Below are 18,916 nucleotides of genomic sequence, written 5' to 3' on the forward strand. Positions count from 1 at the left end.
AGAGAGAGAGAGAGAGTGATATCGAAGGACACGGAAGAGATTCTGCGGATATTATATATACCGACGATTAAAATAATTTGAATAAAATATTTCCTTTTATAAAATAATTTATCATAATTATAATTGATTAAAAAATAAACAAGGACGGTACATGTGCAGCATCACGATTAGAGATCTCGACCGTCCATTCGGTACATCGTATCTATACCTGTCTATTAACAGTTACAACGGTTAAAACGGCTGTGACGTTCCAATAACGGCACTATTTGGAACAAAACCGTTATTAACCGGTAATATGGCGGTTATTTGCAAGGTTGCACACTTTTAGTATTAACAATAGTGTTCTGCTACGGTACTTTTAGAACAGCATTATAATGAAAAATAACAGCTAATGATCAAAAAATAGTAGGATTATCGTTCCAACAAATTGTTATTAAATTTAAAACCCAAAATAATAATATACCATTTTTTTTATTTTTCATGCTATCCAATCTTTATGGAAGGGAAATTCATCAAATAAATTCAGAATTTGAAAATAAATATTATTTTATTTAGTAAAAAATTATTTTTAAAATTAAAGTTATTTTCATTAGATCCGGTTATTTTATAAAGCTAACGGAAGGATTATGAAAACGTTAAATACTACGGATGTTATTTTAAACCGTAGACAAAATTTTATCTAATAATTCCGTGGATCCAATGGCGCGGTGATTACGGCTTGTTTTGAGGGATGGCTGAAGGATAAGGATGAGTGGGAATAGTCGTACGGTTGTTAAAGAAAGAAATAATGGATCTAACGGTTGGGATTGATGGATTCGAGTGGTTCACGAAGGTTGGAATTGATACGAGTTGTTTAGGAGTTCCGATGATAGGGGTTCGTTGGAAGTATTCGCCGCCATTGTCGGGATCTGAGGCAGTGATTGCCGACTTCGGCGTCGGTCGGTTGGTGCCGGTGATGGCATTAAATATTTTTCAGTATGACCAATTTGTCCTCATTTAATGGACTCAGGTACCAGGGGAATCCTGGCCATGGGGTCTGCATGGGACCAGTGACTTGGACCAACCTTAATGGAAGATTTGGGACTTAAATAAGTTTAATAAGCAAAAAGTAAGGGGGTGGAAGAATATTGCCGCAATTTCTTGAGTTTGTCGATATGTTAGTTGACAAGCTTTAGTATGGAAATATTTTTGACATCTAACTCATGTTATTGGTAGTAAAAAATAAAAAAAAAATTAATGAATATTTTTAAATGATAAAAATTTCTCTATACAATTTAGTTTGACTACCATATTGGAAGATCAAATTACAAACTTGGTTATGCAATTCCTCACAATTGAGCATATTGAGACATTACTATATTTATTATAAAATAAATATAAATATTCTATGCATGGAGCTTCCCTCATAAAACATGATACATATGCTTCGATTAGCACCATGCGAGAATGGCCTTAAATCAATCACAGCTATTCACCTAGTATTCCACCTTTTTCCAAACTAACTTCAAAGTTTCCTTTAATTTCTTTATGTACTTTTTTTCCAAATTGCTCCATTTTCTAAATTTTTTTTTGGACATATTCACTACAAACACTTCTCTTTTACACATTATGATGCTATTAAAAGTGGATTGTAAGTACTTTTTCTCCAAACAAATACATTTTTGGCAGGAGCAATTTACGGAGCAATCACTTGGGACTTCCCCTCTGAAAATTTACAAGAGATATGTTAACCCAAATCTTGTCCCAAAAAAACAAAAACTTATGAGTCTCATTACAACTTTTAACTTGGTTCATTCTTTTCTGTCTCATTCCTAACCTAGCTTTAGTGGAATAATTTACATATATATATATATATGTGTGTGCGTGCGCGCGCACGTGTTGCAAGATGTAGTCATTGATCTCTTAGACCATTCTATGAACTAAAACATAGATGTTTTTCTTGACTTAATAATTTTAATAACTAACTTAAGAATATCTAAGTGTAAAATGAGACTAAACAAATATCTAATCCCATTGAGATTCTTTCTTTTGTCTCTCTATGCAAGTAGAGTTTTCCATTTGGTTACAGCATACCTGAAAAGAAAAACAAACAGAATTTTTTAAGAAAGATTTTCTTTGTTTTTTGTGGGTAGAAGGCTTTGGAAGACCAAGATTGTTGATACCAAATTTTTTATTGCCACTTCTAAAGTTTAGATACTATAAATTTTAATTGTACCTTGGAGGCTATGAATAAAAAACCTCTACATATTATCACAAGATATTCTATTATTGCATCAGATATATATGTTACTAAATTGATTAATAAGGTGAGATAGTTTTGATTTCTTCATCGTAGAAAACTTGTGAGCATAGTGCTCATTTTACAATAATTTATCATATATATCTTTTGATTCAATGAAAACAAGCTATAGATGTTATAAACTTTCTTTTTTGGTTAAGGAGGATTGATGTCATAATTTTCTCTATTTAATGAGCATGACAAGCTATGGCAATGGATTGCTATGCAATACGATGAGATTGGTGGACTAAAAGTTTAAGTCTGTTTGGATTTACGGTTTCATTTTGCTTTAAGTTGATAACGATGATTGCAATCACATTACCATCTTTTTTGAGTAAGATTGATTCTTGTGTGGTTGATATTTACTATTAACATATATATCAAAGGAAGTAACACTTTTATATGGCTCTTTGTTTTGTTATAGAAAATATTTATTAAACACAAAATATTGCCAATATTGCTCTAAGCCTAAGAGATCGTACAAGAAATATTGGAACCATGATTATATATGTATGGCAATTGATTGGCTAGCTTGGGGGAGGCACATGCATCAAAGAAAGCCTCTTAGCTCAAATCTAGCCCATTTCTTAAACAAGTCATACATGCAAAACTGAAAACAAACACTTTTTTTTTAATCCAAAGTGATTAACTCAACATGCACAACTCATTTAATAAACAGGATGAGTTGGTTAGATCTATGAGAACAAATTGAATGGGATTTAATCCAATTAACAAGTCTTAAACGATCTAATTAGGTTAAATGAGTTAGGTTGTACATATATTGAATTGATCCAATTATTACATATGACAAAATAAGTTAGACAAGCTAGAATTCTAAACTTGAACCTTTTAATAACTGAATTCTGCAATAAAAAAAAAAGAATTAAGTCAAGTTGACCCCTTTATAACCCAAAGCTATTTATGCTAATCCAAACGCACTTATGCCAAGTTAGATCATGGGATCAATCATAAATTGAACACTTGTTATGGAGTTTCTCTTAAAGAAGCCATAACAATAAGCGAGTCAATGCATTGGTTCCACATATTACTGATTAAGGCACTAATTTGCTTCCTCACGCACCATACTTGGTTAAAAATGAAGAAAAATTAAGTTCCTATATGGATATTCAGAAGGCCATGAAATCATGAAATTCACATAAGAAATTATCATTATAAGAGATAACTATTTTTCTCCTTTTTTTTTTTACAAACCAAGCTTTCTATGAATTTATCCTATAATAATTAGGCTTGGACTTTTGGCAATTATACTTTTCATCCCTATCACATAGTTAATAATTTACAAAATTATTTTTTTATCCAATTTTAGATTGCAGGATGACTAATAATTTTAATTTTAATTTATTTATTAGTTGTCTTCAATATAATGCATTGCCTTTTTGCTTACAGACTATAAAATGATGAAAAACCATCGAAGATTAATAAATAAGCTTTGGAACCATGGGTAAATGATTAACTTCATGTTCTTATGACATAAGGTACCTTTATTTCTTCTTCATATTATAATCACCTACATAGTTGATTTGCAATATGCAAGTGTATAGGACAAAATCAACTTGTTGTTAATTTTAATATGTACGAGAAAACATATGATGCACGCACGATAAATACTCTTAAATCAAGATATAATTATTATAGATGGCACAATTCAGATCGGTAGCCAATATGCCATCTACTTAAGTTCTCATTAAGATTGGGAAGGAAAATATGCAAGGCTAGCAATAATCATAGGCATCAAATGGAGGCGTGACCGTCGACTGGATTTTTGCTGAAAATTTTTTCAAGAAGATGTTGGATGGTTAGCTTGATTTACTTCTATATTAAAAGCTTGTGGTTTATATCAAATATCAAATATGTCCACCTTCAGCTCACAAATCGTAGGATAGACTCACGCTCATGCATTTGCGTGACACGTGGCATACACTCCATCCCAACTTTGGTGGCCGGATTTCTCCAACTTTAGAAGAATTTTCGATTCACCCAATCCGCACCCAAGTTCTTACCCTTTCATTGTAGCCAGACCCCACAGGCCACAGTTGGATTTGAGAGGGAGGTGTGTTTGACTGTCTTCCGTGTCGGGTGGATTTACTAATAAACCTTTTTTTCTCACCTGCCTCCTCACCCACGTAGGATTGTTTAACGAGGATGTCATTTCGTTGTCTCGCGGTGCAATATAAAGACAAATCCCCTCCGAGTCCAGATGGCACTCATGTTGACCATATATCCAATGGGCCCCACCATCCAAGTAGGTTAATTAATCATTCCGCGAGTCACTATGACAATGCTAAAAGTTCCTTTTTGTTTTATCTGGTCAGTATAATTGTGTAAATTAATGACTAATCTCAATCTAATTTGTAAATGATAATTTTTTCGTAATGATCCTCCCCCCACCCCTTTCTTTTCTTTTTTTTTTGGCTCTCTTGCATCATTTATTATTATTATTTTTTTACATAAGTTATGAGGTAATTTACCAATCTTTGAATTATGAGGTGACTTTTGAATGAATCATTATAACCACCTCTCCCACATTAGAATCTTATGCACTGTGGATGCATATTTTTGGAAGCTTCACAATAATAGATCTTTCCTGGTAGACTTCTACCACAAATTCATTAATAATGGTGGGGAGATTTTTATGTGGTTTAGTTTGAAAGGTTGGGTTGTAGGTATGAGTTGTTCTCTTTATGAAAACAGCATTGAAATAGTATCACATATTTTTTTAAGGTGCTCATTTGTCAACAATATTTGAACTACGTTCAAAATTTGTCTCAACATTAGAGGATGGCCAACTCATATGCATACTTGGTTTACTATTTGGAAGAGAGAAAAATTTTAATTTCACACAAAAAAAAAAAAGTTCGGGATCAGCTATTGATAACAATATTTTGGCATATATGGTGTAAAAAAAATGATAGAATATTTCTTCACCACAACTTCATTTTTTTCAATCTACATAAAATCCTCCAAACATTTAAAATGTAGAGGCATTTAGGTTCAAAAAGATGATCGAAGGGTATTAAAAATTTATAATGCACTATCTAACTTATCTTCATGCAAAAAAAATATATAACCATTGATCTAGCATTTTTTTTTTATTCGACCGTATTCTTTCCCTGTTTATAAATATAGATTTATCTTAATAAATTGAAAAAAAATACCTTATTTCCTTCTTGTTCCATCGAAAAAGATGGGCCAATATTCTGTATTTAAAAATTATTATTATTTCTAGACCACCATAAAAAAAAAGTGGCCACATGAAACAATTGAAAATTTCTATTATCAAAATAATATAAATGAGTATTTCATTAATAATTATTTGACAAATATCTCAATGTGGTTGCCTATTAAATAAAAATAATATAAATTATTTTCCATTTGCAGTACTGTACCAAAAAAAGTAACATTTGAAAATTTGAGTTTTTGTGATAGCTTCTAAAAATACATTTCACCCATAGTTTAAAAAAAAACAAATTTTAATTATGATAAGTAACATATATTATAGTCATTAATCTCTAGTAAACAGTATTACTCAAATGAAGTCCTTTTTTCATATACGGTCATAGTGGTCTTGGAGGATGACCCTTATAATAAAGAGTATAACGGCGTCAACGGGGTAAGCTCGCTCGAAGCCATGAGAAAGGTCGTCTCACTTTTTTTGGTCCCAAGGGAAATTATGACCACAAGCTAGCTTTTTTCGCACAAAGATGCATCCATCACGTGCTCCAAGCGAGATTCTTGCTTCCTGTGGGCCAAAGCAGGTGGAAATCTGGTGTGGACCACCAGCTGCCGACATCAATTAATACGGGAAGGGATTGAGAAGCTGTCTTCGTGTCACAATTTGATAAAAGTAGTACAAGAATCATGGGCCGACATCATGATCTTGGACAAGCAGTGCTACCAACTCACGTAGACTCCCAGATATTTTGACAAAATCCTCTCATGAGGCTGGCAAAATTGCAAGTTGTTTTTATTATAAACAAAAAATCATGGCTTGAGTTTAGCCTAAAATTGGGCTCAATGTCAGTTCATTTTAGCTAAATTTGAGGGGCATGAACTTGCATTTGAGCTTGATTCTAATTAGCTTTATATATATATATATATATATATATATGAGAGCTAGATTGGACGGTATTTGAATAGATCTCTATGCAGATTTGATCAGTTCATACATCGATAATCTAAGTTATTGAATATAAAGCCTAGTCTAACTGTGCCTGCTTTGTGCAGAAGCTTGTGAGCAATGTTGATTTCATTTTCAAAATTTTCAATTTTTTCTTTTAGTTTGGAGTGCCGCTAGCATGGCAGTAAGGGACAGCACTTTTTTTTCCTCTCTCGATTTCCTTGTGCATGGTTGGATCATCGTCTCTAGCCGCTATCGGCCATGCCACCACTCCCCCTTCCCCTCCAGCCATCTCGGTTGCGCTCGTGTTGGGCCACCACCCCCCTCCCTTCTTGGATTTTCAAGATCCATAGGAGGGTTCTATTTTAACCAAAGAAAAGAAAGAGAAGAGAGAGGAAAGAGAAGAGAGAGGATATTGGAAATAATCAATCAAAACATCCAGTGAGAAGATGTTGGAAATAATTGATTAAAACATCCAGAAATTGCTATTGTTGTTCATATAATTTTAAGATGATTTTAACAAAAAAAAAAGTACTAAAAGAAATAAAAAATTGAAAAGACTTTATCTGAATCAAAGTGTGTGAAACACTATCCTAAGAATATGATTCGTCCTCTATGTGTGGATCTTCGACGATCTCATCCCCAAGATACAACGATTCAGCTCAATCCGATCCTCCTCTAACAAGCACGATTGTTGGGGAGGTAGGCATAAAAGATTTCCTTCAAATACCTAGAAGAAGTGGAAAAAGAAAAAAAGACGGGCACTATCTCAAAAAGAAATAGAAAGAGATAGAACACAAGAAGAGATTGAGAGTTTTTATTTCTATTAAAACAGTCGGATCTAGAGCTTATTTATAGACTCTGTTTGGATTATCAAGAAGATACCATGATTTCGAAGAGATACGATATTTTAGAAACATCATATTTTTTGAAAACCAATGTTCTCTTCCGAATAGTCAAATCTCTTCAGAAAGAAGCATTTAAGTTAAAAATAGAATTTTAATTTTTTAAATAATTAAAAATTAGGAATAAAAAATTTAAATCTTTTTTATTTTAAATAAAACTTCAATAAAGGAAAGAGAAGAGCGAGAAAACGAGAGGAAAGGGGAGAAACAAAGGGCAAAGAGAAGAGAAAGAAAAAAAGAGGAAAGAGGAAAGAGGATAAAGAAGAAAGGGAAAGATAAAAAAGAAGAGAGAAAAGAGGTAGAGAGAAAAAGAAGGAGATAGATTCAATCTCTCGAATCCATCTTGTGAATCAAACTCTAATCCGACTGAGTTTAGATCAATCTAAACCATATAGATCTGATTTGTGAATCAACCCAAACTCTGACTTAGACCGAAGTCTGGCTGAGATTTGCTTTCTTTTTTTATCTAATTTTTCTCAATTGAAAGCTAATGACCTTGTTAACTTGTTTGATCAGTGCCTTCATTATTAGAAGAGTGCCAAATTTAGGGATCAAATTACATGCCACTTTTAGATTCGATTGTTAGTAAATTTTCTGTATCTCTGAGATTTTCCTAAAGCATTTTTCAAAAATTTAAAAAAAAAAAAAAATATATATATATATATATAGACACACACACTAAATATTAAAATTTAGAAGCTTAAAAGATGTGTATGAAAGGAAATTCAAAAACCTGGGATCGAGCATCACGGTACTCTGACATAATCGCAAAACTTCCACTATTGTTATTGTTGCATGATATTATTCTTGCTCAATATTTAAATAAAAATTTCTTTTTTATTCACAAAATATAAAAAATTGGTTGATATTGATATGAGTATAAGTATGTTTATGAGATCAGAGAAATAAACTTTGAAAATATTTACTAGATGTTATAAATTTATAAAAAACTCTCTAGTTGACTATGATTTAGATCTAACCAATAGAACTAATCATTAGCTATATGTCAGAAATATATTTTTTCTGAACCTAGCCGATCGGGGTGGATCATTAGCAGAACTAGTTCTTTTAGATCTATCCAGTTGGGGCTGATTGCTGGCATACGCTGATGCATCACATATATATATTTTAAAACTATTTTTTTTGTCTTGTCATGAGACTAATCGTGGTCATGTGAACCAGAGTTAGTTTCTTTCGAGCATATCCAATTGGGGTTGATCGCTGGTACATGTCGATTCATCGTGTATTTATTTTTCAAATGCTAGTCTCTTTCAAACCTTATCACAGGATTGATCGTGATCGTAGTCACTAAAGATCGAAAAAGAAATTTTAAATTTTATTAATATATATGACATATTTTAATTTTTTTGATACAGATTATTGTTAAATTATTATATTTTAAAAATTAATTATGCTTGATCATTTAGAGATATTGGTTACTTATTAAGCCCATAAAGCTCACTTTCTCTATTTTTTTTTTTTTAATTTCAAATGTAGAAGGTCCTATAGGACTTGGGACTTATCAGTGAGAAATGTAAGGATTTAGGTGTTATTTACTTAATTATCTTTAAATAAAAATTATTTTAAATCTTTGTTCAATTTCTTATTAGTCTTGAAAATTTTATCATTCTATTCAATAAAAATTATTGGATTTGTTTTCATCACTGCCTGAGTTGGATTGATAAACTGATAAAAAGGCATGTCTGGTATATTCATTAGGACCTTGTCCTAAGGAGTATGGCCATCACGTGCCCGATCTGAATACTGGATTTAGAATATGATATTAAATGTGATCTAATACTTTTAAATTATTTACATATAAAAAATCATGTAATTTAGAGACTCATAGCCTATACATCAAATAGTTAAAAAAATAAGATAGTATATATATATATATATATATATATATATATATATATATATATATAATCATCTGATGCATATTTATGGATCTCTAAATTATATAATTTTTGATATGTAAGTAATTTGGAGGTAATAGATTATGTCCAATAACTTAGACCACCAATATAGAATCTTTATGATCCAACATAGACTCAGCTGAATTTGAGTGAAGATCGACATAGCTAAATCCAATTAGTATAAATTTTATTATATATGACATTTGTTTCAGTATTTTTTGTTATTTTGAAATTTGTTATAAATATTAGATTAAAGTAGTTACGAGATGATACCACCTCGGTCACTATCCTCGATAATCATCCTCGTACTGCAGAGATAAATACACTTGTCAGACTTTATGAAAAATCCTTAGGAAAGGATGATTACACAATGTTAGATCCATCTTTCTTGAACTTGTCCTCAGATATTTTCATCGGCAAAGTATCAAGGAGAGCCTCAATAATACACATCATCTCGATATCCTGCTCTTTCTGTAAGAGAGCCCTTATCGCTATGGCTCCAACTCAAACCTCTGAGAGCCAAAAGGAGATAGGTGACCACATCATACCCTACTCATTCTCTTCGACCACAAGCTGAGGGCTATATTGCACCACATCTGATCGTTTGGTCGAACTCAATCTGATGACTATAGCTGATGACTCTTGAAGATCTCAGAACACTGAACTGTTATAAGGAGAACGTGGGCCAGCTCTACATCTCTTTAATGTCAGATGGTTATGATAAGACTCCCGATAGTTACAATCAAACGTGACATATGATTTAATGCCATTATCCATGACACATCGTGGATTGTGATTTTTCAAGATGGTTATCGGCAATTGAGGTAATATATCTCTCATTCTCTCTATAAAAGGGGATCACAAAGAACCCTTCAGTAAGTTTTTGGTTTAAGTTGAAAGCTCTTATTTGCGACTTCTCTCTCTTTCTATTCTCAAAGCTTCAATTGACTTAAGCATTGAAGGGTCTTTCATAAAAAAATCTCTAGTGAATGGATTTTTTGCAAGTTTCAAAGAGCACCTAAATCCTTCTTGGGCCACCATCGATTATTTTCTTCCTCCTCGGACTGCCACCGACCTTAGCTAGTCCTCCTTGATCTAAAGTGTTACAACATTAAAAGTCATTGACATAAAAAAGGGTAAAATAGATACTTCGTTTGTTAAACAATTCAATTGGTTAAGATATTTAGAAGCTCCTAAAGGCTAATAACAATACCTCTTTACCAAAAAAAAAAAAGAATAATGATAATATCTGATATTTTGCCATAGAAAAAGAAAGGAATTAGAACTTCTCAATGTATTGTTTTATGCTTCTCTCTAAATCTAATTAATAAAGATCTAATTGGACCTAGTTGCTTCTTGCCCTCCAATATATGATTTGAAACATATCTTCTTTTTTTTTTTTTTTCTCTCTCTCTTTTTATCATCTTCCTATCTTATTTTTCTCTTTCTGCTGCAGCTTTAGGGATACCTACCATGGGCATAAGAGACGGATATAGATAGCTCTACTCCTAATCTAGAGATCTTCAATTTTGAAAGCATGATAGAAATTTATGACATATTTGGTTTGTGACAGAATCATAATGGATTGAAATGAAAATCAAAATGACCATTTCCTTCGATATATTTAATTCTTAATCAAAATTCAAATTGGAATGAAATTTGAATCATAGAAGAAAGTAGAGATTGAATTTTGAGAAATTAAAATATTTCTATTTTTCCTTGGAATCAGAATGAGAATAGGGCTTCCTTCGAATCAAAGATAAAAATTAGAGTTATTTATTCTCATTTTTATTTTAGAGCCTAATTTTTTTCAACTAAATATGACTTTAAAAAATTAGATGGTGGCTTCAAACTCCTTCCTATTAAAAGGGTAAGAGAAAGATTAAGAACAGCTAAGTTTTATAGTGGTACACTGCATCTTCATCCATCCTGAAGTTCAATTCGGAATACAGGGCCGAAGAAAAAGAAGTTCATGAAAAACTGACAGGTAAAGGACATGTTAAAGCAGTTCTTCTCTCTCTCTCTCTCTCTTTCCTCCTCCTCCAACACATGTCCATGTATAGTTTTGAGTCTTCCTTTCAAGAAAATCCAGTATAGACGTCCATCGCGAGTGGAAAGGGAAGCTCCAGGCCTCACTTTCTCATTTATTGCATAGAAGTCACCCCCTTATACAAGGTACCGACAGGCTCCAATTAATGCAAGTTACCGACAGACTCCTATGATTAATCCTCACATTTCAAACAATATATACGAACGACTTAGGAAATTAATACAGATGCAAAGCCATTATATGTTATTATTTACATACATAATTATTTCATAATTTTGAAAATTTAATATAAATTATATAAAATAGAATGTATTCTAATTATGAGATTCAAAGATAATCCACAGGATTATTTCAAATTATATAAATAAAAGTTTTCAAATGACATTAAACTTTAACCAAACTCCTTAAATTAGATGTCAATTAGCATCTCGAGCCATGTGGCTCTAGAAAGTTTGTAGCTCCAATTTGATAACATTGTAATATATATATATATATATATTATGATGGTACGATAGGATTTATCCAATCATTTTGTGGTGATAGTGTCATCTCCATATAGAACTAGCATTTGTGGTGCTAGTTGAAGAGAGCGCTATCGTCGTATGCTGAAATGAACAGCCCCATTGGCTTGCTTGTTAGCCACCAGATAGAAGATGGGTGATGTAGACGCTAGAGATGAATGTTACATGGTGGAGAGTGAAATGTGAAGATGGGACCTACTATGATGTGGATTGGACTTCTGGAAGCTCCAAGACCATAAATTAGATACAAATGCAAATCTATTACTTGAATTTTGAATGTTGGGGATCCTTTTAATGTTGGTTTTGATGGGTTTAGGTCGGGCCTCCATATTTTTGGATTTATAGGTTTGATTGGTTTAATTCACGTCTAATTAAATTAAGTCTCATTTTGCAAAATTCATATGGGGCCTAGCTAGATATAGGAAAGGGATGCTCAACAACCCAATATTAAACAAGAGAATTATTGCGGCAATATTTTTTATTTTTATTTTATTTTATTTTGCGTGCATGCATGCATGCACATGCATGTTTATGTCTACAAAAAGGAGATGGGTTTTTTCTTCAAGCATTATCACGTATACAACAAAGGATAATATGTAAATTATCATACTTTTCTTTTCTACATTGGATGATTTGAGTGGATTAATGGAGTTTGCTTTTATTATTATGGACAATCAGGCACAAAGAGATGGAAAAAATTGTATATGACCTGTGATAGGCTTGCATGAGATTTTAGAAGTATACAGGGTAAAGATAGTGAAATGGCATGGATGCCTTTAGCTCCTGCGGAGGTAAAGTTCTGCAATAATATTTGTTTCCTCTCCTTTCCATGTATAACTCTCTTAAAATATGTAGAACCCTTGGTTCACTGTGCTTCAAGCTGTACAATTTCCTAACACTAGGCCAACCACAATCAGCTCCTGATCCACCCACCGGACCACAATTCAGATCATGTATACCACATCATATATGCCTTCAACATCATATCATATTTAGAAGGCGAAACAAGCACATGATATCGATGATGTTATTTCTTACTTGTATTGAGCCATATATACCACCACCATTGGTGCTAGATTTATTTGATGGTATCTATTCATGATGGATTTTAGATAAAATTGTACCCATGAACTATATAAATTGCCATAAATTTTAGTTCACAATGTACAAAATATGCGATCAAATGTATATAATTTTTTTAATCTTTTGGGTGAAAGAAAAAACATTGTTGAAGTGGATACAGCCAAAAATATCTATGAAGGCCAAATCTCGAAGACTAGGAAAAGAAACTTAATCTTGCGCAATCAATTAGGAGAACTGCAACATCCTTTACCCGTAGGATCATGTTGTTCGATTTTACCGGACCAGCTTGCAAGGATCACATATTAGATTCCTAGTTGTCATAGAACAAATCGAACTAATTTGGAGGGATCATATATTAGTTTTCTGATCGTAATAGAACAAATGATACTGAGGACATTAGTTTGTCAAGTTCCATCTTTCATCAATTAACACATGACAAGGTGTCCAGCTCCTTGAAAGAGAATTAGAACCCAACAAGAAAGAAAAAGAAATAGCCAACAGCAAGTCCACAAAGGACAACTAACAAACTCATGTCCAAGAGGAAGCAAGCAATCAGAGTAGTGATGGAGTAGCATCACCATTATCGACTAGATCTCGTCTTAAGCTTGAACCTAACCTTGTTCCCAATAGAACAGATGGACAGACGTCCCTCTCATCTTCTCAAGCATGGATCTAGAGTGTTAGTAGGCCCATTGCTCCAGAATTGCGAGGACAAGGAAATATAGTTAATGGGGGGATTATGAATTATCTGAAACCAATGATTGAGTGAGACTGAATTTAGTTGGCTATGGCACAGTGGTGGATCTAACTATATACCACTATACAAGGCTATATCAGCCTAATCATGGAATGCTTGGAGTAAGAGCTACAAAGTAGGTGTAAAGAACCAGGTCCTAGCTAATAGAGGTTGGAGACTGAGCGTGAAACACTTGAGAGTTAGGGCTACAAATGGGTCGGATTAAATTGGGACATGTTTGATCTTGACTCAATTTGGTTTCATTTATAGGTCTTGATATTGGACGTGGATTTGATCTAGTAGATGATCAGGTGGAATTAAGTCAGATCCATGGAAAACATTTTAGGTCTTGCAGGTCATTTGGATATTAGTTATTGGGCCTCGTTAGCACCATCAACGTTGGAGGCGTTGGCTTATGGTGAGTGTGCTGATAGAAGAATATAAATATATTGCGAAGCAGACCAACGAGTCAGCTGGTTTGCCCGAGTGGTTAAGGGGGAAGACTTAAGATCTTCTGCACATAAGTGCGCATGGGTTCGAACCCCATAGCCAGCACTTTCAACTATTTTTTTAAATATTTTTTAGGAGCATATCAGTTTTGTATAGATGTCTTCTACCGTGATGAACAACTGATTAGAAATCACATTATATCAGTTTTGTATAGATGTCTTCTACCGTGATGAACAACTGATTAGAAATCACATTAAGTTAATACAGGAAAAAAAAGGAGACCGCACTTTTTTTTTTTTTTTTGGTAAGAAAACCACACTTTGTTTATTTCTGTAGCTTGGGAGAGCCGTATATATTATTTTGTAGCTCAAATGTTTCACTTGAAAGATGAATTGTAGTCTGTTATCAATTGAAGGCTTAGAAGTTTGATAGCTATTAGATGGTATCAATGTCTCATCCTTTTAATATAAAGAACACAATAATAACCATTTTTTTAGAGAAAATTGAATAACCATCCAAGCAAAATCATATTACAACAGGACTATGTGTATGTTTCATAGCAAAAAAAGGGCACCATACTTTATTTATTTATGTAGCTTAGGAGGGCCTTAAATATTGTCATATGGCTCAAATTTTTGCTTGAAGGTGATTTGTACATCATTATCAATTGAACAAATGATCCAACAAAAAAAGGTGTCAACCTTTGGATACGTTAATTGAGTTGTAAAAAGGAAATTTTATCAAACTTAATTAAAAAATCTGCTGGGACAAGGGGGTGGAATAGCTATGCCCTGGTTTTGAGCTGCTTTTTCTTTTTTTTTGATGTAAATTTGAGCTCTTATGATGTCATCTAGTTTTCTTCTTTGCCCCTCTCTACCATGCCCTCTCCTTTCCCTGGGCTGCTAGTCTCCTAGTGTCATATTGGTTTCTTGATCCTATCAAGTCTTTTGGCTGCAGGCGAGCCAATCCAGCTTGATGAGGCCTTGATGTTCCACCTTTGCAAGGTTTGGAGCTTTGATCTCCTAAACCTTCACCCCAATCTCCATTCAAATATCCAAAAGTTGTGGATGAGGTGATCCGACTTAGCGACATCCAAATCCATCAACTAGTGGCCACCTTTTATTGGGCCTGTGGACTAGGAGCCTGCTTCTAACTCAGCTTTGTCTTCTCTTATACTTTCCTCCATCAACAAGGTAAGGAATGGACCATTATCCATAAGTTATTAATTTTTTATGGTGGAAATAAAATATATTTTAGATTATCTGGCTATATTATATTTGGGGATTATTAGATTTATATGCTTGGCTTTTTTTGTTGGAGTATGGCTCCCAATACATGCTTAATAGAGACTTTGTATTTTTTTTTAATAAAATTAGTGCATTTAAACATTTTTAATATAAATACAATCAAGAGAGTTAGAAAGCAAAATATCCCTAAGGGGCTTCAAAATTGTCTCTTCTCCTACCCAAAGAGACCCTCTAGAGTAATCAGCAACAAAGGCAGCCATCTAGTCGGTAGCAGTATTCATCTCCCGATAGACATGCCTAGAAATACACACTCGATAATCAGATAATAATATAAATATATTCTTCAAAAGTGGGTGAGCATGATCATCATTGAAATAGTCTTAAATTCAAGTCACCACCACAATCGGGTCGCCTTTAATGATGGGATGGTCGACTCTCAAAACTTGTCTGGTATGCAAAATCCCATCCCAAGCAGCTCGCAATTTCGCTTCAAGAATCATAGGTGCGAAGAGACGGCTTTTCCTAGCTATAATCAACCTGGAGTCGTGACCATGGATCACGAAGCAAGCTCCGCCCGTCTGTGTTGTATGCTACCATCAAAGTTTACCTTCAGATATCTCGGAGGAGGGGTCTTCTAAGTGATGAACACCCACTGGATCGCTACACAAGTCGGATGGGAGTCCCCAGATCTTCAAAGGCCTAGAGGTCACATCCATCATCTCCGCAGTCTAGATATGAGATTGCTCCACAATAAGCCTCGTTGAGGTTCTTCTAAACTCAAACACTAGGTTGTTGCTGGCAAGTCAAGTGTGATTGGCCATATAAGCTGCCCAGGAACCCTCCTATCAGGATCCGTTCTTTCTGTGCTCTTTCATACGTACTTTAGGAATGTCTAAATAGGAACAGTAGCCTAGGCAACCTAGTGATGCAATTGAAAATCCAGATCTGTTTGGCTCTTAGACACAAATAAGATGTGCTCCATCATCTTGTCCTTCAGACCATAGCACAGATAAGTTGACTGAATATCCATACCTTGACCCCTTAGAGTGGACTTTATCGAAAGCCAGCCCCAGGCCACCTTTTAGAGAAAAAGGCACACCTATAGGTGTACCCTCATCCTCTAAATCCACCCAGCATCCATCTGCCTTGTCGGCCCCCTCCCATATAAGTTGTAGAGACCTACTATCATTGCTCTTTGAAAACAAGAATGCCTCCAAACATTAACATCCGAACAGTTATGAATCAAAACTGAAAGGCTAGAACCTACTCCCCTAGTTGCCTCTAAATGAGACAAGCAACCACCGTTGGATCCCACTAACCACCATCTGCATCAAGGAGATCGCAAATCCTCATCGAGTTCGTCACCTCATGACTGATGAAAGTCGGCCATTAGCTGAGAGGAAGGTCATCAATCCACTGATTATGCAAGAGCTGCACCAATCGACTATCACCAATAATCCACCACATCTGGGATATCACTTTCGGAGCACGCACAAATTTCCTTCCATAAGAAGGACGCATCCCAACCAACTTGGATCTCTTCATCCATCATCCACATCTTATATCTAGCCCTCATCACCGTACTCCAAAGGCTTCTTGGGTCTAAAAGAAATCTAGCCATATGTTGGGCAATAAAGACCTTCTGCCTAGAAGCTAGAGACTGAACCCCAAGACCTCTATCCCTTAGTGGCTGACACACCACCTCCCACATCAACAGATACATGCCACCCCCACCTCCCAACCTTGAGCCCCACAAAAAACTCCAAAAAAACTGCTCCAATCTCCCCACCAAAGTCTTGGACAGAATAATATTTGAAAGCAGATAAACTAGGATGGAATTAAGGATAGATCTTACCAGAGTGACCCTCCCCATCATAGAAAGGGTACGAGCCTACAATCTATCGAGCCATTCTCAAATCGCTGTCTCCATTCCTCCACAATCAGCTCTCCTCAACTGACAGTTCGAAATAGGAACATCCAATTATTGCAGGGTCCCACTGTGCTCTCCAATCCCTAGACTCTTGCTAATCCTATGACAAATCTAGGCTGGCATCTTAGGGCTGAAAACTATAGTGGATTTGGAGAGGTTCACCTTCTGACTAGATGCCTCACAGTACTCTTTCAAGATCCTCTTAACCCAGTCGCATTCCGAGCTGTGGCCCGGCCCAGCAAAATACAATTATATGCAAAGAGCAGGTGCAAGATCGGCTAGGCTCCAGGGATTAGTGCATAAGGATCAAGCATCGGCCCTCAGACCGTAGCACATAAAACTCGTGAAAGAATATCAACACATAATAAAAAGATATGATGATAGAGGACAACATTGCCGCAGCGCAACCATAGAGTGAAAGAAAGTCGATGGGTCCCATCGATGACAAAAGCAACAGAGGAACTCTAGATGCACTCTAATATCCAACTAATCCAGCAAGGGTGGAAGCCTACGGCCGTGAGAGCTCCCTCCAAAAATTTCTAACTCATCTGATCGTAGGCTGTTCTATGTTAAGTTTGACCGCCATGAGGCTATGGCGAATGGAGATACATCGAAGATCATACATAAACTCCTAAGTAATGAGTATGTTATTTGATATACTACAGCCACTAATAAAAGGCCCATGTTTCGAGCAAATCAGTTGGAGAAGATAAGGCTTCATCCTGATCACCATCAACTTTGCACAAATTTTGTACAAGGTTGTGCAAAGACTAATCGATCTAAAATGGCTTGGCTCTGAAGCATCCTGTCTCTTTGGTATTAATGTGATGAAGATCTACTTCCACATGTCTGGCATACAGCTGGTCACAAAGAACTTCTGCATAGCCGCCATCGCCTCCGATCAAATAATAGGTCTGTATCTTCTATAGAAGAGGGGGGAAGACCATCAAAGCCTGGGACTTTATCTTTGGTCATGGACCACACTACTCTCTGTATCTCCTCTTCAGTCACCTCACAAAGGTCTCTATTCTCTTGCACACTAACCAAAATATCAGGAGGAGGAAAGTGGCTCTCCTGATTTGCTTCCAGCTCCATCGTCTAGTAGGATCTGAAGAAGTTCACAACCTCCTATCTAAGCTCATCCTCACTCATTATCCACTATCCCCTGATATCTTTAATCACCCAGATCTAATTCTTATTCCTCTGGATAATGATAGATTGGTGGAAAAATTTTGTACTCCGATCCCTCTTTCTGATCCAGTACATTTTAGATTTTTGCCTCTATAGGATCTCCTACTGTCTGAGAACGGAGTGATGGGTGGAGAGCAAACCCGAAAGGTCCACAGCTCCCCCTCAACAAGACTGCCATTCCAATCCTCTCACTTTTGAAGCTCAGCAATGAAAGCCTGAACTACCTCAAGTCTCTTGAAAATATCTCCTACCTCGATCTTGTTCTACCTTATTAGCTTGAGCCTCTTGGTCACCTAATATCTGGCATCACCATGAACTGGTAGCATCCAAATCTCCCACACTATATCCCAAGACCAAGAATAGGAGAGCCAAAATTTCTCGAATCTGAATGGGCTCCGATGGGAGACGCGTCCATGATCAACAGGAGAGGGTAGTGGTCTCAAGCAATCTTCAGTAGATGATGAATCT

General features: G+C 35.1%; 1 non-coding gene across 1 annotated transcript; it reads left to right on the forward strand.

The window, feature by feature from the left end:
- Positions 1–14,102: 14,102 nt before the first annotated feature.
- TRNAL-UAA (transfer RNA leucine (anticodon UAA)) lies at positions 14,103–14,185 on the forward strand. The gene has a single exon. It is a non-coding gene; the product is annotated as a tRNA-Leu (tRNA).
- The last annotated feature ends 4,731 nt before the right edge of the window (positions 14,186–18,916 follow it).

The sequence above is a fragment of the Elaeis guineensis genome, chromosome 9 (genome assembly GCF_000442705.2).
Source record: "Elaeis guineensis isolate ETL-2024a chromosome 9, EG11, whole genome shotgun sequence".
Taxonomy (NCBI): domain Eukaryota; kingdom Viridiplantae; phylum Streptophyta; class Magnoliopsida; order Arecales; family Arecaceae; genus Elaeis; species Elaeis guineensis.